The sequence below is a fragment of the Nomascus leucogenys genome, chromosome 7b (genome assembly GCF_006542625.1).
Source record: "Nomascus leucogenys isolate Asia chromosome 7b, Asia_NLE_v1, whole genome shotgun sequence".
NCBI lineage: Eukaryota > Metazoa > Chordata > Mammalia > Primates > Hylobatidae > Nomascus > Nomascus leucogenys.
Window position 1 is genome coordinate 5,388,973 of NC_044387.1, and position 27,835 is coordinate 5,416,807.

Genomic DNA, 27,835 nt, shown 5'->3' on the forward strand with positions numbered 1-27,835 from the left:
GATGGGCCGGATGAAGATGAGGACGCTAGACTCTCGGGGACTTGGAGAGCAGCTGGCTGTGGGAGGGGAGGGGTTATTCCCTCATGGGTCTCCGACTAGGACAACCCGGCGAGTGGTGGAGCAGGCCATTCTTGGATGCTGGACTTTTTTGGCGTGAATAAGTTTGATCTGGAGGTCTAGATTTTGAGGGTCTTCGAGCGCTTTGATTACAGATTTCCGGTTGACAATTGGTACAGCGTTGAGGGCTTCCAAATGTACACTCCCGAGGGTCTGTTGGTATCAGATTCACAGAACCATGGGATTACAGAACTTGAGACCCAACAGGTCATGCAATTTTATCACAATTAAAAAAAGATCTAAATACACTCAAAACCACATGGATGAACCTTCTAGAGGTTATGCTGAGCTGAAGAAGCCAGACCCAATACCCATATGGTATTATTCCGTTGACGTGAGGTTCCCAGGTCAGGGAACGCTGACCTATGGGGAGCAAAGTCAGAAAAGTACTACAAACAATTATTTTTCTAAATTAAAATAAAAATATAGGACGGGCATGGTGGCTCATGCCTGTAATCCCAGCACTTCGGGAGGCCGAGGCAGGCGGATCACTTGAGGTCTGGAGTTCAAGACCAGCCAGGCCAAAGTGGTGAAACCCTGTCTCTACTAAAAATACAAAAATTAGCCGGGTGTTGTGGTGAGCACCTGCAATCTCAGCTGCTCGGGAGGCTGAGGCAGGAGAATCGCTTGAACCCGGGAGGAGGAGGTTGCCGTGAGCCGAGATCGTGCCCCTGCACTCCAGCCTGGGTGAAAGAGCGAGACTCTGTCTCAACAAATAAAAAAAAAACAAACAAAATTCAGGGGCCTCTAGTTTCTGGGAGCAGCCTCTGGCAGATACCAGCAAGGAAACCAGGGCCTCAGGCCTATAACTGCTGGGAGCTAAATCTCCCCACACCTAACTGGGCCTGGACGGGGACCTCGAGCTCCAGAGGAGACTACAGTGCCCCCATGACACCTGGCGACTCCTGAGCAGAGGCCCTGCTAAGCTGTGCTGGAGTCCACACCCCCAGAAACTGTGAGATCATTGATGGGCGTGATTTGAAGCTGCTAAGTGTGCTACGTCGTGATTTCTTACACAAGAACAGAAAGTGAATACGGGTATATTACTGTTTCATAAAAGAAGGATTGATGTCCGTTGCATGTACACACATTAAAGCGCTCTGGGAGGACTCAGGGAAAGTCGGAACTGTGGCTGCCTACGCGTGCGTGAGAGGGCTGGGGTGGAGGGGGGCTTCGCATTCTGAGCCCTCATTTGCTCTTCTGTTTTTAAAAAATGTAAATGTCAACACCTGTTCAAAAGTGAATAAACTGACGATTGTGTCTGCTAATAGTTTTTGAGCTCTTCTTAGGCGTCAGGTGCCATTTTAGGCACAGCGTAGGAAATAACTTTTTTTTTTTTTTGAGACAGATTCTTGCTCTGTTGCCCGGGCTAGAGTGCAGTGGCATGATCTCGGCTCACTACAACCTCCGCCTCCAGGGTTCAAGCAATTTTCCTGCCTCAGCCTCCTGAATAGTTGGGATTACAGGTGCACACCATCATGCCCAGCTAATTTTTATATTTTTAGTAAAGATGGGGTTTCGCCATGTTGGCCAGGCTGGTCTCGAACTCCTGACCTCAGGTCATCCACCTGCCTCTGCCTCTCAAAGTGCTGGGATTACAGCACTTTGAAGTACATTGAATACTTCCCACAACCTTGTAAGGCAGGTGCAGGGAAACTGAGGCCCGTGCAAGGGTGTGATGCACCCTGGCTCTCAGAGAAAGCCTTAGAGCTGGGATTCGGGCCGCTGGGCTTCAGGTCTGCAACCATCTCCTCTGCCCTATCCCTTCCGTTCCCATATCCCTGGGCAGGGAAGTTGTGGAGGAGCTGGGACAGCAGCTGTTGGTGGAGCAAGAATACAGCAGCTGCCAGATGCTGGAAGCAGGCAAGGCTCAGAAGACCATGGGCACTGGGGGAGTCCCATGAGAGCCTTAGAGATTCCAGACTGGGGAGCCTACAGCTGGCTTTCAACCAGCAGACCTGAAAGGAGGCTCCCCATCCCCTGATTCTCCCCTGCCTTGATTTTTTTTTTTTTTTTTTGACAGAATTTTCACTCTTGTTGCCCAGGCTGGAGTGCAGTGGCGTGATCTTGGCTCACTGCAACTTCCCCTCCTGGCTTCAAGCAATTCTCCCTCAGCCTCCTGAGTAGCTGGGATTACAGGCGTGCACCACCACACCAGGCTAATTTTTTATTTTTAGTAGAGACAGGGTTTTGCCATGTTGGCCAGCCTGGTCTTGAACTCCTGACCTCAGGTGATCAGCCTGCCTTGGCTTCCCAAAGTGCTGGGATTACAGGCGTGAGCCACCGCGCCTGGCCTCTTGCCTTGATCTTTAGAATGTGTGCCTCTGCCTCTTTCATCATTATCATTTCTTTCATTTCATTATTGTTCCCTGCATTCGCTTCTGAATCTCCTGTGTTAAAACTTCCAGAAGAAAAAATCTCTTTTGATTTTAGAAAATATTTGTTCTTTAAAAAAGGACTTTACGTCATTCCATTCATGTGAAGAAAGAGACATTTCTAACTTTGTTATTTTATGTATATAAGTTCGTTTTCAGCAGATTCTTTAAGTGTCTGTATGTCATTATATTATTTTTCAAGGCCCATATGCAAGAATTGTTTCATAGACACCATTTCTGATCTCAGTGTGTTTTTCACTGGTCAATAAAAACCACAGCTTATAACTCAGTCATATAAATATGACACTTCCCTCAGCTTCCAGCATGACACAATGATAAATTCAGCAAGTTTACGTCTGCCTTCATTTCCCCCTTTTATTTCTTTGCCTGAATTTCCCTGGGGCCAGCCCTCCAAATAATTTCTTTAGGAGATAAGGAGAATTGCGTTTCTGCCAGTTTGATTTCCATGGTGGTAAGCAGCTGCAGAAGGTTTCTGCTGTTTTATGTGTCCCGTAACCATGAAGCACTATTCTTGAGTGGCCCCCACCAATACCATGTGGTTTCCATTACGCTTTTCTTCTCCCCCTCTTCCCCCCTCTCCCCCTCTTCCCCCCTCTCCCCTTCCCAGTGAAGCATCTTGAATAATGACAAAAAGGGCAGAAGAGCAGAGGGCTTGAGCGGTTGGAGACTCCAAAGTTGGACTCCTGGGTTTGTCACTCACTCATTAGCTGTGTGGCCCTGGGTAGCTGCTGAACCCCTTTGATGCTTGGATTCTGCACCTTGTGTGGCTCATCTCTCCATCTGTGTAGTGTTATGGAGACATGGAAAGTCTTTTTTTTTTTTTTTTTTGAGATGGAGTCTCACTCTGTCGCCCAGGCTGGAGTGCAATGACGTGATCTCGGCTCACTGCAAACTCCGCCTCCCGGGTTCACGCCATTCTCTTGCCTCAGCCTCCCGAGTAGCTGGGACTACAGGCACCTGCCACCACGCCCAGCTATTTTTTTGTATTTTTAGTAGAGACGGGGTTTCACCGTGTTATCCAGGATGGTCTCAATCTCCTGACCTCGTGATCCGCCCACCTCGGCCTCCCAAAGTGCTGGGGTTACAGGCGTGAGCCACCGTGCTCGGCCGGAAAGTCTTTACATAAGATGGTTGCTATCAAACACGATTAGTTAGCACTTAGCAGGTGCAACAGAGGCTGAACGTTGGGGGAAGCCTCCTCGCACCCTCTCGTTGGATTGCTGGGGTGTCCACTGGGTGACTGTGAGATGTCTCCGTGACAGCAAATAGGTGGCTATGGCTGGGCACACGCAGGCCCCAAGGCTGAGTCCTAGTATCCTAGTAGATTCTGATAGCCTGGAATCATTCATAGTTTTGCTTAGTTTTTTTTTTTGAGACAGGGTCTCACTCTGCCACCCAGGCTGGAGTGCAGTGGTGCGATCATAGTTCATTGCAGCCTCAACCTCCTGGACTCAAGTGATCCTCCTGCCTCAGCCTCCCAAGTAGCTGGGACTACACGTGTCCCAGCTATTATTTTGCAGAGATGGGATTTTGCCATGTCGCCCAGGCCTGGGCTGGTCTCGAACTCCTGGACCCAAGCAATCTGCCCACCTCGGCCTCCAAAAGCTCTGAGATTACAGGTGTGAGCCACTGCGCCCAGCATATATTTTTTTTTTTTTAAATTTGTGCATCTACCAATGGCTATGATTTGCTGAAAGGAATCTCAGGTGTTCAATTATTTGATGCTTGGGGTAACTGACTGCAAAGGGGACCATCAAAGGGCTGCAAAGACAAAGGGGACCATCAAAGGGCTGCAAAGACAACGAAACACCTCGGCTAAGTGTTTAAGATGTAGTGGAAACCTCAGGACTGGATGAGAAAAGTTCACCTGTGTAATGTGCAGGTGCACACGACCCGTACCTTCCTCCTGTGCTCACCTGTGTGTGGCCAGCATGCAGAGGTGCCGGGTTCAAGTCAATACATGGATTAAGCCAGGCTCTTGGCTGGGTGACGACTTTGTGTGTTGTTACGTTTGTAGGATGCTGGTGTGATGGCCCTCCTGGCTCACATGCTTATGGTGGTCCCCTGAGGGTGAGTCCCCTGAGGCCCGGTGAGTGTGTTCTGAGACCTGCCTCCCTGGCCATGGCTGGCTGGTCCTCGTGGTGAGTGTCCACCCATGTGACTTCACTTCTCTCCAGGTCTGTGAGGATCAACAATGTGTAGTTACTGGTCACCACTGTCCCTTTCCTTCCCAATTCCTGGAAGGATACAGGAGCATGTTACTGAGCAAGTGTGGTGTCACTTGGGCCAGACAGGGCAGATGGCGGTTGGATTGGCAGGAGAAGGGAAGAGGAGTGAGCACTGGTGGGGTTTTCAGGAGGAGGTTGGGAGGCCTGGCGAGTTAGGCAGGAGGGGGACATTGGGGAAAGCTGGGGGCGTGGTAAGGAGCCAGGAGCTTGGAGAGGTGCTGGAAGCTCAGCTCAGGGCCCAAACGGGTGGGCTCAGCCTGGGGTGGCTGAGATCTCCTTTCGAGGCCAGCATCGTCTCAGTCCTCATTGGACTGAGGCCTTTGCAGCTCCAGCAACTTCGGGGCACACATGGACGATGACAGGGTTTGTATTCCAAAGAGGATCCAGACATCCTCCCACTTCGTCATGCATCCGGAAAGCCCCATCAGCTGTCTTCTCCTTGCCTTTTATGCTGAACTCGCAACATCTTTTACCCTCCCTTCGCTCCTCTGTCGGGGAACTGGCAAAGCAGAGCCCCTGGCGTGTTTTTATTTTTCCTGCAAGCTGGGAGGACTAATCTGTATTATGTACTTTAGTGCATGATCTTCATAAAACCCAGAACTGTTATTTAAACCAGTTTCATTTCCTTTTAAACATGTCAAAGTCACTGGTCTTAACTCAAGGACTCCAGCATCTAAGGTTTAATGTGGCAAAAAGGCGGTCGGGGAGAGAGGAGAAGCAAATGCCATTTGGAGAGACTGAGACACAAAGGAGATGCTAGTATGGGGGGTGGGGGGCTTGGGGGGGTTTAGGGTTCCAGTCAGGTTGCCAAAACATTTCTGATTTTCCTCTTAGAACCCTTTGACAACACCCTCCCGGAGCACAGCAGCACAGTGAGCTGTGCAGACTCCAGAGTTCCCTGGGATTTGCTCAGAAAGCCTCCACCTCCCGCTCAGTAAATGTGACCTGGGCTCTCGTAATACTCACTGCATGAGGGTCCAGGTTAGAGTCTCGGGTCATCACAATCAGGTGTATAGAGTGATCTGGACTTGTTGAATCGGGGATCCCTAGATTTGGAATGCAGAGACATCGTGGCTCTTTTCTGCTTAAGAACCTGTTCCTGACCATTCAGGTCCAGCAGAGGAATGTGATCATGATTTGCTGCAGCCTCAATCTCCCCGGTTTTGCCCAAATATTCTTCCTATCTCGGACTCCCGAGTACCTGGGACTATGTGGACCTTCTTCCTCTGTTTTTTTTCTAAGCCCAATTTCTGTTTGTTTCCACAGTACTTAGAGTAATTTGCTGTTGTTTTTCTTTATTCCTTTCTCTGTTCTCCTAATGTTCCTTCTTTCACACTGAAGTTGACCTTTTGGTTAATTTTTTGTCACAGTCCAGCCTGCATGTGACAAACGGAAAAAGCAAGAGAAAGAGAGAGAGAGAAAAAAAGAAAGAAAGATCTTAATTCTGATATTAATTACCTTTAACCTGTTCACTCCCGCTTATTTATGTATTGGTCTTTAATATTGTTTATTATATATATATAAAAAAAGAACCAGCTCCTTAGCGGGGTGTTTCTGTGTGGGGAGCCGTGGGACAGCTACTGCCCTGGGCTCTCCTCTCCCAGCTTCGCTCTGTGCCCCCTTCTCTGTCTGGATGTGTCATGTGTGTGTGCCTGGCCTACAGCAGCTTCCAGCACTCCTAGGATGGCCCAGGCAGCTCCTTTCCCTCCAGCCCCTCCCACCCTCTCCCAGTCCGCTGTCCCAAACATGTTATAATGAAATACCTGAAGCTGGGTAATTTATAAAGAAAAATAGATTTATTGGACTCACAGTTCCACATGGCTGGGGAGGCCTCACAATAATGGCAGAAGGCAAAGGAGGAACAAAGGCACATCTTACACGGCGGCAGGCAAGAGAGTGTGTGCAGGGGAACTGCCCTATATAAAACCATCGGATCTCATGAGACTTACTCACTATCACGAGAACAGCATTGGAAAACCTGCCCCCATGATTTAATTACCTCCCATTGGGTCCCTCCCGTGACCTGTGGGAGCTACAACTCAAGATGAGATATGGGTTGGGCACAGCCAAACCATATCACAGCCCAACTTCTGGGCCTGTACGTCCTTTTGCTCAGAACTCCTCTTCCCTTGTATTTCAAATCTCAGTCTCCCCTGAGGAGACCCAAATGATGTCAGGGCCCTCAATATAGTCCCACAGTGCTAAGGACCTCAGCTTGGTGACATTTGTAAAGGCTATATTTAAAAGCATGCATTTTCTTGAGTCCCTTCTATTCAGCCAAGGTGTCCTTTGCCTCAGGGGCAATTAGCATTGCTTCAGGAGGAACATCAAGAGAAAAGAATCAGGGCTTGGTTTTTGCGTGCAAAGTAGGATTTATTAGGCCTAGGGCAGAGTTGCTCAGCCTGGGCACTGTGCACATTTGGGGTAAGATCCTGTAGGGCGTCAGCAGCATCCTTGGCCTCTACCCACATTCAGGTAGAGGGGCCACTCCCTGGCCTCCAAGTCCAGATGATTAAAAATGTCTCCAGACACCACCCAGTGCCCCCTGGCAGGCAGAATCATCCCAGCTGAGAGCCCCCGATCTGGAATAAGAACATAGTCTTGAAAGCCAACTTCTTATTTTTATTTTTTGGGCAAGAGAAGGATCTTCTAAATTAGCAAAGCTCCCCTTTGTGAAAGGAAAATAAAAACTCTGGACCTCAATTCACTTGGCCAAAAGAAAGAAATTAGGCTGCAAGCTGAGTCATGCAAGAAGCTGCCTTTCCTTTTGTTCCTAAGCAGAGAGCTACAGAGAAAAGGTTAAAGATCTCTCCAGGTAGCTAATCCAGTGTTCACCTTATCTTATGTAAAGTGCTGATTTACTGAGTGCCAGGCGAATACATGATTGACTATTCCCCTACCTGCTGCTTTTCCCTTGCAACCTGTGGATTAAGTAACCACACCCTCCCTCTTTCTCCTCCAGTTCGCTTTTCCCCTTTAAATACAGAAGCCCTCAAAATCATCTTTGGAGAAAGGCACAGACTTCTCTCTGAGGCATGTCCTTAATGTTGGCAAAATAAACTTCTAAATTAATTGAGACCCATCTCAGATACTTTCTAGTTTACACCTTTATATGCCAAGAATACAGCCTCAGGAAGTCTTGAAGACATGCGCCTAAGGTGGTCAGAGCACAGTTTGGTTTTATACATTCTAGGGAGACATAAGACATCAATCAACACATGTAAGATGAACACTGGTTGTCTGGAAAGGCGGGACAACTCAGTGCAATGGTGGGAAGGAAGCAGGGAGGGGCTTAGGTAGATAAGTGACAAAAGGTTGCATTCTTTTGAGTTTCTGATGAGCCTCTCTAAAGGAGGCAATCAGATATGCATTTATCTCAGTGAGCAGAGGGGTGACTTTGAATAGAATGGGAGGCAGGTTGACCCTAAGCAGTTCCCAGCTTGACTTTTCCCTTCAGCTTAGTGATCTGGGGCCCCAAGATTTATTTTCCTTTCACAAGCCTGATGAACTAGGCCATGCCGCTTTTCAAGAAGCCATTGGAAGCAAGGATAGAAGCTTCGTCTTCTGTCGGAGAGAAGAGAGGCAAAAGTGTTCTGCAGGGAGAGATGAGGGATGAGGCCAGGATGGTAAGGTTGGAATGAGGCCCCTTGAGAAGGGACCCAGCAATGCAGTCCCCTCCCTGGGAGGCCTGGAGGGCACCCCGAAGAGATGGACCTGTCAGTTGCTGCTTGAAGAGGGACCCACAGCTGACCAAACAGAACAGAAAGACCGAAGAGTATTAGAGGCAGAGCGTGGAGTGAACAGAGGCCACAACAGAAGGAATCATTGTCCTATTTTCAGAGATCTCTGAGTTAGAGCCTGGGTCTTGGGGGAGGTGACAGAGAGCTGGGGCAGGCCTTATGGGGGGTGGAATCCCACACCCGTCATCTGTGCCCGATGCGGCAGGCCCTGTGCCCAGGGCTCGGGTCCTAGGCTGGTCTCTGCTCTGTGCCGCTTCTGTTCTTAAGGGTGAAAACAAGATGTGAGTGGATAAGCTTAGGTGGTGCTGCGGGCTCTAAGGTGATGGCCGAAGGACGCACAGAGCACTCCTGCAGGAGGAGAGGCAGAGCCTGGCTTGCAGAGGTGCAGGGTGACCTCCTGAGGAGGCTCGAAGGAGGCTGGGCAAGTGCTCAGAAATCTGAAGGTGGTCCCATGAGAAATGGGGTGGATTGACATGGGAGCCATGACTGCTGCCCAGGGCTTTGCTGTAGACAACCAGATAGAGGACAGAGGAGGGGCGGCTTGGGGGAGAGGGAGTGGAGACTTTGATTTGAACCTGAGATGCCCACTGAGAGTCCAGAGAGGTGACAAGAAGGAGCTGATGGCCACGCACAATGCTCAGGGAGAGATGGGGCTGAAGGGCATTTAGCCCAGGTGAGTCACGTGCTGTTGTGGCCAACCAGAGAGCAGAGGCTCAGGATGGGCAGAGGGGCCACCTGGCCATGGAGCCTGGGAAGGAGGGTGGGGAACAGTGGGAGCCGGAGGCCAAGGGAAGAAGGGGGCAGCCCAGGAGTTGAGTGTTGCTGAGGACAGATGGGGACCGTGAACATGGTGGCCCTGAGGTTGTGATGGGACAGTGATGGCCAAAGCCAGGAGGGATGGGTTGGAGTGGGACAGGAGCAAGGGTGGGAAGAGCCAGCACCTGGGCCCCTCTTTATGGGGTGCGTTGAAAGCCTTACATCGGGAGTGTAATGACTTACACTGAACTTCTGGATTGGGCGTCCTGGTAAGAAGTGGAGGGCGTAGGATCATGAGCGAGGTGGGTGGTGCATGACCAGAGCCTCGGGAGGTGCCCCATGAAGAGGGCCTCAGTCAGGGCTCGTAGGGGTGCTTGGTCTCCGCTTACTTACCCTCTCAGCTGCATTCCATGGGGGACACCACCTCCTCACTGAAACACCCTCTTCCAGCACCTTCTGTGAGGCCACAGTGCCTGGATTTTCCATAGTACATTCCTGGGCAGGAAGTCTCGGGGTCGGGGGGCACAAGTAGAACAAGAGAATGACAATCACGATGAATTATGTTGGCACATGGCACCTTTACATCCATTATCCTCTTTAACGGCTTCTCCAGGGTAGACGGTGCAAATACACTTGTCCCTGTTTTACGGATGAAGAAACTGAGTCACAGAGAAGTTGAGGGACTTTCCCAAAGACACATAGCAGGTGATGGTGGAGGCTTGACTGGAACACAGAGGGGTCCTCTGAGTTCAGGACACTCCTCAGCTGAGCTCCTGTGTGAAAGCGCAGGGGCTGCTCTGAATAGGGGAAAGGGGCAGAAGGCTCCCACAAGAACAGGTTTCCATCAGCTCATGGTCAGAGCTGTACCATGTTGAGCAAACCACCTTCTGTTCCAGCAGCTCAGTGTGCAATGAACTTTCATTCCATTGCAGCCCAGGCTCAGGGCACAAAGCCACTGTCTCAGGGTGCCAGTTGGCGGGAACATAGGGCTTGTAAACTGTGCACTTCACAGAGAATCTGATGGCTTCTGAAACACGCTGATGTCCCAAGGAGAGGCAGCACTGTGCATTGTGACATGGGAGGAGGCTGTGACACTCACTCACCCCTGGACAGAGCAGTGTTTTTCCATGCGGTCCTCCCCCATGGATAGTCTCTCCTTTATCCTAACCTGCAGGAATCCTCTAAGCTATTTTTTCCCCTTTGCCATGGACCCCAGCCCCTGCAAATCCAGGAACTAGTTTTTTTAACGTGGACAGAGAAAAATGGCACCTAATTAAGATTAGACGTGCTTTTGCCGTTCTTTGAAACTTGTTCCCCTCTGCAAGTTAATAATCTCTATTGAACACCCTTTTCAGGGTGAATAATTCACTCTGGGAGACAGTGGTGGTGTGAATTGTCCCTGATTTACCTTACAAGGCTTGGAACTTTTAAAATGTCTCCCTTTAACTGTGGAGTTGAAATAGCTCAGAATTTCTACAATAATTGTAATTACAGCGGCTGTTTAGTTAGTCCCAGTGATGTACTAGATACTTCACATCCATATTCTCACCTTCCCAGAAAACCTCTGCAAGCCAGGAATTATTGTCCCTACTAGAGAGAGAGAGGCAGAGAGAGATGTATATCTCAGAGAGGCTAAATAACTTACTTAAAGTCACATAGCTGATCAGCTTTGACCTAAGATTGGAACCAGGTCTGCCTGCCTGTGGTTCCTTCATTGCCCATGCTACTCTGACTCAAGGACCTTAACCTTAATCTTGTTCCCCGCTGCAGGCTCTGCAGGTGAAGACACCCATCCTCAGAGGGGACGCTGTAGGAGAGATGAGGATAGCTGTGGAGTTCTCAGAAGCGGGGCAGTGGCTCAGCTTCCTCCTGTGCGGAATGGCAGGTGGAGGAGTGAGGGGTGATGGCCAGTTGGGGACAGGCTAGACCCAGGCGGCCCAGAGATGCATGTAGGTGGCATTGGGGAAAGGCAACGTGCCTGGAGCGGGACAGACGGTTGTCTACCTCAGTGCAGCAGAAAGAGCAGGATGGCCGGATGTCAGCCACAGCCCTGCATCACACAGCCCCTTCAGCCACCGGCTGGTGCCACTAGCCTGGATATAATGCTTGTTTACAGCTCTTCCACCAGGGCATCCACGGCAGGCTCAGCTCCTCTGGCTGGGTTTTCCAGGTCTCCGTGTTCTGTAGCTAAATCACCCTCCAGCTGTGTGTGTCCGCACAATTTCTGCTGGATTTAAAAAACCAAGCTTTGTGTGTGCACGTGTGCTTGAGCTTGTGTGTGTCTTAAATTCGGTAGATCCAATCTAGAAGGAAGGGCGTCACACCCCCATCCATGGCTTCAGCTCTCGCCTGGCCACTCGGGGCGCTCCAAATCTATGCCTCCTGCCTCCCGGGTATCCCAAGGGCACCCAAACAGCGGAGCCACAACTGGATCCCTCAGCCTCTTGACGAACCTCCTCCCTTGTTCCTGCTGCCTCCCTGAAGGGCTCCATGACTTCCTTTGCCTAAATAACAAAGCTGAAGTCCTTCATCATTCCCCTCACTCAACTCCACACCCAACCAGACAGAAGTCTTGTCTAAAGCTCTCTCATGTCTATCCCCTTACCTCTGTCCCTCCACTGAGGCCTCTAGACCAGCCTTCTCCCTCCAAGTCTCAGCCCTAGGAGCCAGAGTGAGATTGCTAAAGTGCAAATCCCAGAAACAAGGCGGAGGTAAGGTAGACAGCTGCCACGCCTCCCTCCTCTGGGAGCAGCAAGCCTCCTGTGCCTGCACAACCTCGCACTGCCCTCCACTCTGGCCCATCTGTGGGAGGGAAGGATGCACCTGTGGGAGGGAAGGATGTGTGCAGGTGAGCAGGGAGAGAGGCCATGAGGTGTGGACTGCAGCCTCATGGCACAGCAAAAGTGCAAAACACCAAGTGTCCACCATGTGGGAACTGCTAAATCAGGGCTGCAGGGAGAAACTCAGTGCCTGGACTGGGTCCTGGAACAGAAAAAGGGCCTTAGTGAGAAAACTGGTGAAATGCAAGCAAAAGATTTCGTTAATAATGATATACTAACGTGCATTTTTAGTTTTGACAGATGTCCCACGGTTATGGCAACATTAGGGGAACTCTGTGCTATATTCACAACATTTCTGTAAATCTAAAATTATTCCAAAATAAGACATTCATTTTAAAAGAAAATGTGGTTGGTCATGGTGGCTCATGTGTATAATCCCAGCACTTTAGGAGGCCAAGGTGGGAGGATTGCTTGAACCCAGGAGTTCAAGGCCAGCCTGGGCAACATAGGGAGACCCCATTTCTACCAAAAAATACAAAAATTAGCCAGGCATGATGGCATGCACCTGTGGTCCCAGCTACTGGGGAGGTTGAAGATCACTCCAACCCGGAAGGTCAAAGCTTCAGTGACACACAACTGCTCCACTGCACTCCTGCCTGGGTGACAGAGTGAGACCCTGTCTCAAAAGAAAAAAGAAAAAAATATATATTATGGTGCATTCACTCAGTTGAATAAGATACAAGCTTAAAAAAGCAGATAGTATCTATTTACAGATAGTATCTATTACAGAAAAATATTCCTGATTCTTTATATGTTTATAGACAAAACCAAGTTACAAGATGATATATATAGTATAACGTTATGCATGTATGCACGAATATCTACATTTATTCTTTAAAAAATGCTTCCCTGTATATGGAATTGGATTGGTGGTTGTTGTGTTGTTATTGTTTTAATTCTGAAATGATTCATCCCAAATTGGAAACGGCAGTTGCCCCCGAGGGTAATGAGGAATGAGATTTCATTTCTTAGGAAGTTCTTTGGTGTCATTTTCACTGGTTATCACAAATATGGGCTGCTTTAATAACTGAGACAAATATTTACAAAAGCAAACTCGATCATCTCACTTCCCTTAAAGTAGTCAGTGGATCCTTCCTTTATTCATTAAAGATTTATTGAGTGTCTGCTGTGTCTCAGGCTTGGTGTGAAAGCTGGAAAGTGGCCAGGGCACGGTCACTGAGGTGGAGCCCCTGGGGGAGTCAGAGGTTACACGCACTTTTGATAGCATTGGAGAAGTCCTCAGATGGGACAGCACAGGCTGCGTGGCCTCCAGGGAATGTCCCGGCTGAGGGGCACTAGCGCCTTGTGGGGAGAAGGGGGTGGGCACAGCTGACCTGGAAATTGCAGCACAGACGTAGCAGCAGTTAGCCATGGGGGAGGGGCCGTGCTGAAGCCCAGAGGCGAGCGAGACTTGGAGAGAGAGGGACTGCTGGTGTCCTGCGTGTTTGGAGTGACCACTGAGCTGGGCAGTTGGTGGAGGGCAGCTTGGAAGCTCTCAACCCTGAGGCTGAGGAGTCTGAGCCAGGAGGGTCATGCTTTTTTTTTTCTGAGATGGAGTCTCGCTCTGTCGCCCAGGCTGGAGTGCAGTGGCGCAATCTCGGCTCACTGCAAGCTCCGCCTCCCGGGTTCACGCCATTCTCCTGCCTCAGTCTCTCCGAGTAGCTGGGACTACAGGCGCCCACCACCACGCCTGGCTAATTTTTTTTGTACTTTTAGTAGAGACGGGGTTTCACCGTGGTCTCGATCTCCTGACCTCGTGATCCACCCGCCTCAGCCTCCCAAAGTGCTGGGATTACAAGCGTGAGCCACCGCGCCCGGCCTGGGAGGGCCATGCTTACATTTGCTGCTGGGTGGTGAATGAGCTGATGGAGGATGTATGGTGTGTTCTCACACTGCTATAAAGAAATACCTGAGACTGGGTAATTTATAAAGAAAAGAGGTTTAATTGACTCATGGCTCCATAGGTTGTACAGGAAGCATAGCAGCTTCTGCTTCCGGGGTAGCCTCAGGAAACTTAAAATCATGGCGGAAGGTGAGAGGGAAGCAGGCACATCTTACATGCCTGGAGCAGGGGGAAGGGTCATGTCAAATGCATGATTGAATAAATATATCCCCATCCTTGCTGCATATCTTCAGCTGGGCAGATTTGAGGCATTTTTATTAGAATTTGAGAGGTGAGGGCTGGTGGTGAGCATCCTCTTGGCTCTGTCTCTTCAGCAGGACAGGCTCCTGGGTTGCTTCTGGGTTTAGCTGGGATAAATCATCTGCAAGTCAGTAAATAAAAGCTTAGGGAAAGTAGTGATGAGGACAGACCTATGGCAAGGGCACAACTGTGTTACCTTTTCTTTCTTTCTTTTTTTTTGAGACAGTTTCACTTTGTCGCCCAGGCTGGAGTGCAGTCGCATGATCTCGGCTCACCGCAACCTCCACCTCCCTAGCGAGAAAGACATTTCTTTCTTTCTTTCTTTTCTTTCTTTTCTTTCTTTCTTTCCTTCCTTCCTTCCTTCTTTCCTTCCTTCCTTCCTTCCTTCCTTCTCTTTCTCTCTCTCTCTTTCTTTCTCTCTCTTTCTTTTCCTTCTTTCTTTCTTCTCCTGTCTCAGGCCCCTGAGTAGCTGGGATTACATGCGTGCACCACCACACCTGGCTAATTTTTGGTATTTTTAGTAGAGATGGGGTTTCATCATGTTGGCCAGGCTGGTCTCGAACTCCTGACCTCAAGTGATCCGCCTGCCTCAGCCTCCCAAAGTGCTGGGATTACAGCCGTGAGCCACTGCGCCCGGCCTGTTTTGTTTTTTTTGAGACAGGATCTTTTTCTGTTGCCCAGGCTGGAGTGCAGTGGCACAATCAAGGCTTACTGCAACCTGTACCTCCCAGGCTCAAGTGATCATCCTGCCTCAGCCCCCCAGTGGCTGGGACTATAGGCTTGCGCCACCATGTCTGGATAATGTTTGCATTTTTTTGTAGAGATGGGGTTTTGCCATGTTGCCCAGGGTGGTGTCAAACTCAGGGGCTCAAGTGGTCCGCCCACCTTGGCCTCCCAAAGTGCTGGGATTACAGGCATAAGCCATCACATCTGACATGTATTAAAATCTTCAACTGAAAAAAGAACTAGAATGTAATGGAATTGAATCTTTGTTTAGTGGGTAAACAGTGAACATGGAATAACTAAGACATATACTGGTTAAACTTTTAAAAATCTACAAGTAAATTGTCTCATCCAAAACTTCTGTTTTTTAGCCAGCTGCGGTGGCTCATGCCTGTAATCTCAGCACTTTGGGAGGCCAAGGTGGGTGGATCACCTTAGGTCAAGAGTTCAAGACCACCCTGGCCAGCATGGCGAAACTCCGTCTCTACTAAAAATACAAAAATTAGCCAGGTGCGGTGGTGCATGCCTGTAATCCCAGCTACTTGGGAGACTGAGGCATGAGAATCACTTGAACCCAGGAGGCAGAGGTTGCAGTGAGCCAAGATTGCACCACTGCACTCCAGCCTGGGCGACAGAGCAAGACTCTGTCTCAAAACAAACAACACTTGGGTTTTTGTTTTTGTTTTTTTAGGAAAAAGCCTTTTGTTATCAATGAAATGGTGTAGAATCAGGAAGCAAGGGGAAGGGCAATAGACATTCTCCAGGTCAAGAAGTTAACGAAGAAGGGCTCTCCCTTAGTTCTTGTAGATTTTAATAAATTACCTGGAAATGGAGGCACTCTGTGAAATATCTGAGTTTCTAACTGTCGCTTTCTCCTCTGGGAATGACTTGCCAAACTGAGAGAGTGTCTCCAGGCAGGTCTACTGAGAATCCTGTATCGGAAGCACGTGTTGGATGAACTCTGTGTCTGCTAGCAGCAGTTAATGCCATCAGGGGAAAATAACTCAGTTGTGCCAATAAAATGACTGCTCTGAGCTATCAGTTATGATTCAATAAAGAGTCAGGAATAATGCATCTAGAATTAGGGAATTCTGGAACCAGAAGAACCATATGATGGTTGGATTTGATCCCTATTTATTTTTTGTTTTGTTGTGGTTTTGAGACAGGGTCTCGTTCTGCTGCCCAGGCTGGAGGGCAGTGGTGCAATCTCAACTCACTGCAACCTCCACCTCCCAGGTTCAAGAGATTCTCCTGCCTCAGCCCTGCCGACCCCTAAAAACCAGCCTAGGCAACATGGCAAAACCATGCCTGTACAAAAAATACAAAAATTAGCCAGGTGTGGCGGCACAAAGCTGTAGTCCCAGCTACTCAAGAGGCTGATGTGGGAGGACCACTTGAGCCTGGGAGGCAGAGGCTGCAGTGAGCTGAGATCACGCCACTGTACTCCAGCCTGGGCGACAGAGCGAGACCCTGTCTCAAAACAAAATTTAAAAACTCAAGGATCTTGATGTGGGGAGATTGTCCCAGCACCTAGTGAGGCTGACGCAGGTGGATTGCTTGAGACCAGGAGTTCAAGATGAGTCTTGGCAACACAGTGAAACCCTGTCTCTGCAAAAAATACAAAAATTAGCCGGGCGTGGTGGTAGAGGAGCCTCTTCCATGGTCAATGGAGATCCCTTTGCCTCATGATTGATTGGGTGGAGTTAGAGGACAAGAACACATGAGCCCAAGCCAGGAAACATTTTCCACACTTGCGATCCAGCAGGCAGCTCCTCAAGACCCTCAAGAAAGGCCCTGGAGGGTGTTTGGAACCCTCCTGGGGGGAGGGAACCTTGGGGTTCTTTAGAAGGGGCTCTTTAGTTTGCAAAGACAGAGGCTGGTGGTGAAGGTGTGAGGGGCTGCCTGCGTGAACCCTGGGAACCAGGAGGAGCCCGCACAGCCTGGGTCCAGCCCTGACTCAGACCTCGGGGTCCTCTTGTGTATTAGTTCTCTATGGCTGCTGTAAATAGTTACCCCAAATGCAGTGGATTAAAACAGTAGACCTCTATTCATTTACAGCTCTGGAGGTCAGCAGTCTGAAATCATTTTCCCAGGATAAAGTCAAGGTATCTGCAGGGTTGGTTCCTTCTAGAGGCTCCAGGGGAGAATCTGTTTCCTTGCTTTTGTCGGCGTCCAGTGGCTGCCTGCATGCCTTGGCTTGTGGCTCCTACCACCATCTTCCAATCCCATCACTCTAATCTGTTTCCATCATCATATCATTTCCTCCTCCTTGCTCATCAAAGATCCCTCTGCCTCCCTCTCATAAGGACCTGGAGATCACAGCATGCCCACTCAGATAGTCCGGGACAGTCTCCCCACATCAAGATCCTTGATTTTTTACATTTTATTTTGAGACAGGGTCTCGCTCTGTCACCCAGGCTGGAGTGCAGTGGTGCAGCCTCTGCTTCCCGGGCTAAAGCAATTCTCCAACCTCAATCTCCTGAGTAGCTGGGATTACAGGCATGTGCCACCACACTGGGCTAACTTTTTTATTTTTTGTAGAGACAGCGTTTCGCCATGTTGCCCAGGCCGGTCTCGATCTCCTGAGCTCAAGCGATCTGCCCATCTTGGCCTCCAAAATTGCTGGGATTACAGACGTGAGTCACCACGCCCGGCCTAGATTCTTGATTTAATCACATCTGCAAAATCCCTTTTACCATATAAGGAAACATTTGCAGATTCTGGCCATTCCTGGCTAATTTCCTATCTCCCATAGTGTGCCTAAAAGGTCCCCAACCAGCCCCAGCTAGGCACCTCTCTTGGGGCCTGCACCAAGTTCTGCCTCACTCTTCTCCTCTCCATGAAATTCATGAAGATTCTGCATCCACTCCCGATGAACCTCAGTAACCCCTTTCTCCCAGTCCTGAGTCCCCCCAGATTCCTGCATAAAGGCACAGGGCCACACATCCCTCCTCCCCACACCTTCCCTGGGCACCCAGGTAGTGGGCTGCTCTATTCTCTGTAACTTTCCTTCATCAATGAGCAAATCCACTCCCAACCTGCAACACAAACTGCAGGAAACAGCTTCAAGAGAAATTTGGTTCGTTCCCCATTAAAACCAAATCAACACACTTTAGGATCCTGGAGAAGAGGTTTTTTGTTTTTTCACCATCCATTCCCTGTTTATGCTCCTCAGGAGGGCTGTGCTGGGGGTTTTCTGGAACTGGCATTCGCACTCCTCTACACACATGAGTCCAAACACCATCCTCGTCATAAATCCATATCACCGTGGTGCCCGAGCATTGGCGGGCTCCTTTAAATCCACCATCTCAGCTGATCCTTACAGTGACGTGTCTCGGTGGGGATTATCATTCCCAGCTGACAGATGAGGCAAGTGAGGTCCAGAATCTGCACCACCCTTAGAGCTTTCAACGCCAGCAAGTGCAGCCCCTACCTCAGGAGCCTTCTCTTCCCAGTGTCTCCCTCCACATTTTCTAAGACCCCTGCCATGCCTGGGACCAATCATGCTGAGAATGCCACCTGGCTGGGGCACCCAGTCCTGGGCAGAGATTCATGTGGAGTCTGGTTCCTTTTTCCCGGGTCTCCCCTGTCCAACCTTCCCCCAGGCATGTGAGGGTGACCAGATGTCCCGAGGAGTTGCAGGCCTGTGTTCGTAGGACCGTCTTGGGGTCCTAGGGTCATTCTGGGTCCCCATGATCAGCACAGTGTTTCTGGTCAATGAAAGGTGCTAGTGTGTTGATTCAGGGCGACTCTCACTCACTTTGCACTCAAGACGAGTTGAGGACTCTGTACTGATAGTTCACTGCCAAGCCCTAGGCTTGAGCCATGTGGGGGTCATGACTTGGCATGCCTCAGCATGTTCCAGTTGGTGCCAGCTCTGGTGTACAGCACCCAAGGGGGTGGGGGTGGTGGCAGCTATCCTTTACCCCGCATAGAATGGAGGTCAGGCACACTGGCTCAACGAACAGACCTGAGAAGGCTGCATGTAAATAATTTTAATATGTTAAAGCACATTAAAAATGTACTAGGAGTGTGGCTAGTTAAAGGAATTCCATAGGGAATTGTTTTCTTAAAAAGGAGAACCTCTCGTTAATCACTCCTTAATTCATCCAGTGCCTATGTCTGGGTGATCTCGGCTCACTGCAAGCTCTGCTTCCCGGGTTCCAGCGAGTCTCCTACGTCAGCCTCCCGAGTACCTGGGATTACAGGCATCTGTCAACACGCCTGGCTAATTTTGTATTTTTAGTAGAGACGGATTTTTGCCATGTTCGCCAGGCTGGTCTTGAACTCCTGATCTCAGGTGATCCTCCCGCCTCAGCCTCCCAAAGTGCTGCGATTACAGGTGTGAGCCAGGCTGGTCTTGAGCTACTGACCCCAGGTGATCCTCCCATCCTCGGCCTCCCAAAGTGGTGGGATTACAGGCGTGAGCCGCTGCGCCCCGCCAATAAAGAACGTCTTACAAGGACATTCTTGGTTGCCAAAAACTTCGTTCCCAGGGCCAGTAATAATGCCAGATGAATGGTTAGGCCAGAAAATAACAAGGAAATATTAACTAAAATTATGTCAGGTGTCCAAGAAACCGTGAAGTATAATTTCTAGACATCTTCGCTGGAGGGAAGGGGCTATTCTGGGCCAGGACTGGCTACATCATTTGCAGGGTTCAATGCAAAATGAGAATGCAGGCCACTTGTCCAAAATTTTAAGAATTTCAAATTGGTGACAGCAGAGCGTTAAGCCCAGCATGGGACCCTTCTTAGTGTAGCCCGTGTGCTGCTATACAGGTCACACCGCCACAAAGCCAGCCCTAGGCTGGGGGAGGGAGAGACTTTTAGCAAAGCCTTTTCAGGGCCCCAGTAACGGAAGTCCTGGCTTTGCTGGGAAGCTGCCTCTAGTGCCTTCCAGCGCATGTCTCCATGGCTCTTCACACCAGATTGTGTGAGCAGGTGATCAATGTCCTTGGCTCTGAGATAAGTGAGTGGTCCAGGCGGACCTGAGTACTTGGAGAAGTTTTTGTTTTGTTTTGTTTTGTTTTGTTTTGTTTTGTTTGAGACAGGGTCTCGCTCTGTTGCCCAGGCTGGAGTGCAGTGGCTTGATCTTAGCTCACTGCAACCTCCGTGTCCCAGGCTCAAGCCATTCTCCCACCTCAGCCTCCCGAGTAGCTGGGACTATAGGCACTTGCCACCACACCCAGCTAATTTTTGTATTTTTGTAGAGACAGGGTTTCACCATGTTGCCCAGGCTGGTCTTGATCTCCTAGGCTCAATCGAACTGCCCACCTCGGCTTCCTAAAGTGCTGGTATTACAGGCATAAGCCACCTCGCCCAGCCTGGAGAAGGATTTTTGATGAATCCCAATTGACCCTCCGAAACCAGCTTTAATGTCACCTCCCCTGAAGTGGCATTGGCCGCTCCCCCACAGCCCACCTACAGAACCATGCACACCCATCTTACCACGTTCATTCCCTCCCCTGTACCTGTGGTTGGCACACACCTGTCTCACCCACCACCTAGAGGCTTCTGCAGAGCCTGGGTCATCAGCGCTGGGCCTGGCCCACAGAAGTGCTTAGGGAGTATTCCTTGAGAGCACTCCCGCTTGCGAAGGCCTCCCACCTAAGAGGGGTCACCTTGCTGGGCAGTGAGCAAGGAGGCAGCAGGAACTCCAGCCCAGGGAACAGTCACAACTGCCCAGGGAGTCTGGGACCTTTTCCCAGAGCAGAGGAGATGGAGATGGGACCTGGAGGATGCCCTGCAGCCGGCCAGGTGGGCAGTGGGAATGTGAATTCCAAGGAGAGGAGAGCTTGCCAAGCGCACTTAGCTGTGAGAGTGACTGGGGAACTTTAGGAAGAGGCCAGGTGTTCATCGGGGAGGAGGGGAGCAGTCCGTTGGTGCTCATTCAAGGAGCAAGGCCATCCTGGACAGCAGGGAGTAGGGGAAGGTCATCATCAGAGCTGTGCCCCAGAAAGATAACCTTGGCCACAGCAGGAGGACAAGTCAGAGTTCACAGGCCTGGAATTGGAGTGGCTATGAGGGGGCTGCCATGTCCCCAGAGAGCAGTGTTGGGCCTGAGCATGGCAGGGGTGCTAGGTGGGGGTGAGGGGTTGGGGGGGGACAGGCTCAAGAATCACCTGTGGCCAGGCGCGGTGGCTCATGCCTGTAATCCCAGCACTTTGGGAGGCCGAGGTGTGCAGGTCACGAGGTCAGGAGTTCAAGACCAGCCTGGCCAACATGGTGAAACCCCATCTCTACTAAAAATACAAAAATTAGCTGGGCATGGTGGTGCACGCCTGTAATCCCAGCTACTCAGGAAGCTGAGGCAGGAGAATTGCTTGAATCCAGGAGGCAGATGTTGCAGTGAGCCAAGAGCATGCCACTGCACTCCAGTCTGGGTGACAGAGCAAGACTCCATCTCAAAAAAAAAAAACAAAAACAAAAAAACAATTACCTCTGCGGGAGTACCAGGCTGGGGGAGGAGGGATGGAACCAGGAGGCTGAGGGAGTTGAGAACAATGGCCAGATTCCAACTTGGGCAACAGGAAGAAGGGTGATTGTTGAGGGTTGAATCTGTCCCCCAAAGTTCACAGGTTGAAACTGAACCCCAGTGGGATGGCATTAAGAGGTGGGGCCTTTGGGAGGTGCGTAGTCATGGTGGGGGGCCTCGTGAATGAAATTCATGCCCATTGGAAGCCATGGGAAGCTGCCTCTCGCTTCCACCACATGAGGACACAGCTGTCTGTGAGCTGGAAGCTGTCCTCACCAGACACTGAACCTGCTGGTGCCTTGATCTCAGAATTCCAGACTTCACAAATGAAAGAAATAAATTTCTGTTATTTATAACCCCCACCCCACCCCGCCAAGTTGATGGTATTTTGTTACAGCAGGGACTGAGACAGCAATCAATGAACACAACCAATGAGAACATTCGTGGCGACCTCAGTGCCACGTGCGGGCCTTTGCATGCATCTCCCTGTGTGACCCCAACACTGCTCCTCATTCACAGGCTCCAAGTTAATTGTGCAGAAACGCACACAGCTCACCCCACGTCTGGCTGGCCCCAAGCCCTTGTGTCTAGCCACAGTGACCTCTGCCAACAGAGAAGCCCCTGGCTTTCTTGAGCAGTGAGGTGAGAAAATAGCAGAAGTCCTTTAGGAAGAGCTTTTGCAGGTACGGCTGCTCCTGGGCTCCCTTCAGCCGGGGCTCATCTCACAGGCTCCTGTTTTCATTTCCTATTACTGGGAGATCGGCTGTCAGCCCAGGTGTCATCTCAGCACTCAGTGCAGCCTCCAGCCAAGCCAGCTGGGCCCCAGTCACCTACACGTGGGGTCTGCTGTTCTGTGGACAGGCCCTGGCCTCAGCTGTGCCATTTACTCTTTCAGCCCCACTGCTGGGGCCGATGTCACCACCCAGCTCATCGCCCACCAGTGGAATGCTGTCACCCCTATGGAACAGTGTCACCCATCAATGGAACACTGTCACTCTCCCATGGAACACTGACACCCTCCCATAGAAACTGTCACCCACCAATGGAACACTATCACCCCCATGGAACACTGTCACCCCCATGGAACACTGTCACCCTCCCATAGAAACTGTCACCCACCCATAGAAACTGGCTGGGCGTGGTGGCTCACGCTTGTAATCCTAGCACTTTGGGAGGCTGAGGCGGGCGGATCACGAGGTCAGGAGATCGGGACCACGGTGAAACCCCGTCTCTACTAAACGTACAAAAAATTAGCCGGGCGTGGTGGCAGGCGCCTGTAGTCCCAGCTACTCGGAGAGGCTGAGGCAGGAGAATGGCGTGAACCCGGGAGGCGGAGCTTGCAGTGAGCCGAGATCGCGCCACTGCACTCCAGCCTGGGTGACAGAGCGAGACTCTGTCTCAAAAAAAAAAAAAAAAAAGAAACTGTCACCCACCAATGGAATGCTGTCATCCCCATGGAACAGTGTCTCCCTCCAATGGAACACTATCACTCACCAATAGAATGCTGTCACTCTCTCATGGAACACTGTCACCCACCAGTGGAACACCATCACCCACCAATGGAACACTGTCATCTGCTAATGGAACACTGTCACCCTCTCATGGAACAGTCACCCACCAATGGAATGCTGTCATCGGCATGGAACAGTGCCTCCCACCAACGGAACACGGTCACCCGCCAATGGAATGCTGTCACCCTCTCATGGAATGGTCACCCCCAATGGAACGCTGTCACCCTCTCATGGAACAGTCACCAAAAACGTCATTCATGGAACAGTCACCCGCCAATGGAACGCTGTCACCCTCTCATGAAACACTGACACCAATGGAACACTGTCATCCACCAATAGAATGTTGTCACAATGGAAAGAGACTGTTTTTGGATATGCTGCTCTTGAGGTCCCTCAGGACATCCCAGCAGAGACGAAAAGTTGGCCTGGTGATTGGAGGCAGCTGGCGCAAGACTGACCATTGAAGCCTTGGCTGAGCTGTGATCCCCTAGGGAGAGGGTGTAGGGTAAGAGGTCCCAGGCCCAAGTGTTCAGGGGTCTGAGAAGGAGCCACAGAGTGTGTGGGGGAGGCCACCGTCCCTGGGTCCCCGCTGAGAGCTCAGGGCAGGCAGGCCTGACACGTAAATGGAGACCACTGGTGACTCCTCAAGAGGAAATGAGGGAGCACGAGGGGGTGGCAGACACTACAACCAGGAGTGCCCGCCCCACAGTGCCCTGGGGTGCTGACTGTGAGTCATGTCTCTTCCCACAGTCCCTAGCCTCGATCTGGTGGGAAACGCACTTCCTTTCTCCTCATATTACAGTCCCAGAGAAGGAAGGGAGCAGGTCCAAAGTCACCCAGCAAGGTGGGTGCAGAGACAGGAGAGCGCCTGGCTTGGGGTCAGTCCCGCTGCCTTGGTGGGAAGTATTTAATGGGCCTTGAATTGGCAGAAGCTCAGGGTTGTTCCAAGCTGCACCTCATACCTGCCGGGACCTGTGGCAAATCCTTTTCACCTCCTTGAGCCTGGTGTCCTTACCCAAAGAGCAAGGACCACAGGACCCTCCGGCTCTGTCTCCATCAGGTCCATGTGAGGCTCAAACCCAGCGAGGCACCTGGGCTGTCTCCATGAACATTCCAGACTAAAACCCATGCAGAGCACACCCTGGGGGCCAGCTTTGGACACTGGGCTGCCTGGACAGGGCACAGGGACCGGCCGCTTCCTCTGCTAGAAGTGACTACATGAAAGAGAAGTGGGCGGGGGATGGATGTGCACGCTTGTTCCCAAGGGAAACGGGTCTCCCTGCGGATTGGAGCGTTTGCTTGTCTCCAAACCGCACCAGGTCATGGAGACCCAGGAGGCGCTGCCAGGCAACTTGCCGGTGTCACAAGCATCTGCGGCCAAAAAGGAAAAAAGCATCTCAGTGTTGCCCAAGATCAAGGCTATGCATGGGTGGGCCCTGGATGGCAGCCAGCATGCACCAGCTGAGAACCGTTCTTCTAAGCAGCCTCAGATTCCACAGAGGCTGCGCAGTGTGGCTGGAGGGGGACTGCCTGTGACGGCAATGTTCTGACTTGCATTTGGGAGATTTGCGGAATGTGGACAGGGACTGACTTTCTAGAACAAATGCCTTTCCTTCTATGGACCGAGCAGAAAGAGCGCTGGGCTTGGCGCCTGGCTGGAGTTTCTGCCCCAGTTGCTGTTAGCCCTGGACGGGTGTGGCCCTTGACTCCGCAGGTGCAGGTGAGATGCACAGTGTGAGGTCCCGTGGGGGCTGGTCAGGACACAGTCCTCACACAGGCCCATGAACACAGAGCCTTTCTTAGGGCACCATGGCACCAGGTTCCAGCTCTTGGCTCTATTTCCTTCCCCTTCCAGAGCATCAGGGCTTGGATTCAGGGTCTGCTTGAGATTTTTGGCTGCCATGGGCTTCAGCGGTCCTTTCCCAAAAAGGGAAACAGAGTTAGCGTTTTAAGGAGTCCGTATAGGTACCGTTGCCCGCTTAGTTCAGTGTTGCAGACAGGGACTCTGGGGCTGGCCCAGTTTGCCCACCCCACTGGGAGGGGAGCCAGTGTGTGGGCCCAGGTCTAGACCCCAGGCCCGGTCCCACCATCAGCTCACAGCAAACAAGTCTTGGCGTCGTGGGGCCTCTGTGCCCTTGCCTGAAGAAGGAAATGAGGATTCCAGGCTCCCTGCCTCACAGCAGTATTGGGGACTTTAGCAAAAATGAGGTCACTGCTGTCTTAGGACCTCTTGGTTTCCAGAGTTCTGTTTCACTTCAGTGCTCGCTGTCATCTGTGGATGGGAGACGGCAGGCAGTATCACCCACCTCACTTCAGAGGCAAGGGTGGTCAGGGAAAGGCCAGCCAGCCAGTCAGCTAGCCAGTGTGCAGACTGGTCCCAGTAGGGGCCAGTGATGGGGCCCACATGACCCTCCAGGCACATCACTTCCAGGACCCCGCCACTGGCAGGATTTGGCCTCTGAAGGCAGTGCCTCATCCCTACCCCACGCTGCCCCCCAGGAGGGCACATCCTGGCACCACCATGTACTGCTGTGTGGCCCTGGCCAAAGACGTCTTTGAGCCTCTGTTTCATCATTTATAAAGTAGGAATAAGACTGCTGACCTGGGGGCGGGGGCTGTAGGGAGAGGATGAATCAAAATCCCTGGCCCAGTGCCTTAGGTGGATCAGCCTGGACCACATGGCGAAACCCCATCACTGTTGGCAAAGGCAACACCCGATGTGCACGCTGCGCGCCAGCAGCATCCCAGCTACTCAAAGGGTGTCTGCTACCTTGCACACACCCTGCCTCCCTCCTTTCTCATTTCCTCCCTGTTTCTGCCTCCCTCCCTTTTTTCCTGCTTTCATGCATGTATTTGGAATTATACCTTGCCAAGCTATAAAAAGGAGTCAAGGTGGCCTTTAATAAAACAAATATAGCATAACCACGAACATGGGGGGAAGGGCTGGGTACGTGGCTCACACCTGTAATCCCAGCACTTTGGGAGGCTGAGTCGGGAGGATTGCTTGAGCCCAGGAGTTCAAGACTGGCCTGGGCAACATGGCGAAACCCTGTCTCTGCAAAAAAAAAAAAAAAAAAAAACGAAAAAACAAAACAAAACAAAACTAGCCAGACATGGTGGTGTGCACCTGTAGTCCCAGCTACTCAGGAGGCTGAGGTGGGAGGATTACTTGAGCCAGACAGGTTGAGGCTGCAGTGAGCCATGATGGCGCCATTGTACTCCAACCTGAGCAAGAGATAGAGATCCCCATCTCAAACAAAAAGAAATAGGGGGAAGGAAAGAAGACAGAGGTCAAGGGAGAGGGTCAGCGAGTGAGTGATGTCGTCTTTGCTTACGAAGGACCATATGAGGCATTAGAGCACGTGCCCTTTCCATGTAAAGTCTTTGAATGCAGGACCTTGTTGCCCATGTCGTCCACCGGTGGAGCCAAGGTTCCCAGGGTGGATCTGCTCAGTTTGGAGTTCTAGAGCTGGGAAGACTTTTCAGGATCCTTAAGATCATCCCATCATCCCTTCTATTTCCAGATGGAGAAACTGTGTCTCTAAGTCAGGGCATGGCACGGCATGGCACGGCATGGCACGGCATAGCAGGAAGAAAAATGAAAGCTGTGAGTAGTCTGACCTGTCAGATGCGTAGGGCATATCTGCCTCAGTGCAGCTGGGAGAAACGTGGTGATAGGTTAAGAAAACCTTATCTCTGTGTGATGTTTTGTCTGCAGGGAATCTGCTTTGGTGAGATTTAAAGTTTGAACACCTTGAGAACAGCTCGACGTTCGGCTGACTGTTAGTGAGGGATTTGCTGCCCTTGCGCACTCTCGGGACTGGAATTCACACGCCACCTCCTCCCGTCACCCATTTAGAATAAGACTTTTCGTAAATCACACTTAATTTGAACCTCAGTGGGGTTTTTCCAGTAAAATATCAATAATAACACTTCCCATCTCCTCATAGGACTTTTTTTGTGAGCTAAACAAGAAAGATGTTAAAGTACTTCCTTTTTAAATACAGTTTTTAAAATTATAAGAGATGGGGTCGGCCGGGCGCGGTGGCTCACGCCTGTAATCCCAGCACTTTGGGAGGCCGAGGCGGGCGGATCACAAGGTCAGGAGATGGAGACCATCCTGGCTAACACAGTGAAACCCCGTCTCTACTAAAAAAAATACAAAAAATTAGCTGGGCGTGGTTGCCAGATTACTTGAGCCCAGGAGTTCAAGACTAGCCTGGCCAACATGGTGAAACCCCATCTCTACTAAAAATACAAAAATGAGCAAGGCATGGTGGTGGGCGCCTATAATCCCAGCTACTCGGGAGGCTGAGGCAGGAGAATGGCGTGAACCCGGGAGGCGAGCTTGCAGTGAGCCAAGATAGCGCCACTGCACTCCGGCCTGGGCGAAAGAGTGAGACTCCTTCTCAAAAAAAAAAAAAAAAAGAGAGATGGGGTCTCACTATGTTGCCCAGGCTGGCCTCAAACTCCTGGGCTTAAGCAACCCACCTGCCTTGGCCTCCCAAAGTGCTGAGATTACAGGCATGACCCACCTCGCCCAGTCTTAAAGTATGCATACTTCTTAAAGCAGAAAAGTGCCACCCAAGGGTGAGTTGTGACCAGGCTCAGTCACCTCGTACCAGAAGCTGCCTGTGGGTCTGAGGGCTCCTTCCCTTTGATCAGTGAGGGGTGAGAACACCTTCAGATCTGGCCTCCTCTGGCAGCCCTTCATCCTCGAGGTGAGTTTTGTGATTCTTCTATCCCAGGTCTTCTCTCAGATATCTTCACAACGTGCCTCTCCTGGGATGCCCATCAGCACCTCATCTGGCTTATAAACTTCTCAACACCAGCTGCTTCTCGTGGTTAAGTGAAAAGTCGACTGATTTCCACTTTGTGGTTTCTCTCCTCTCCGACTATGTATC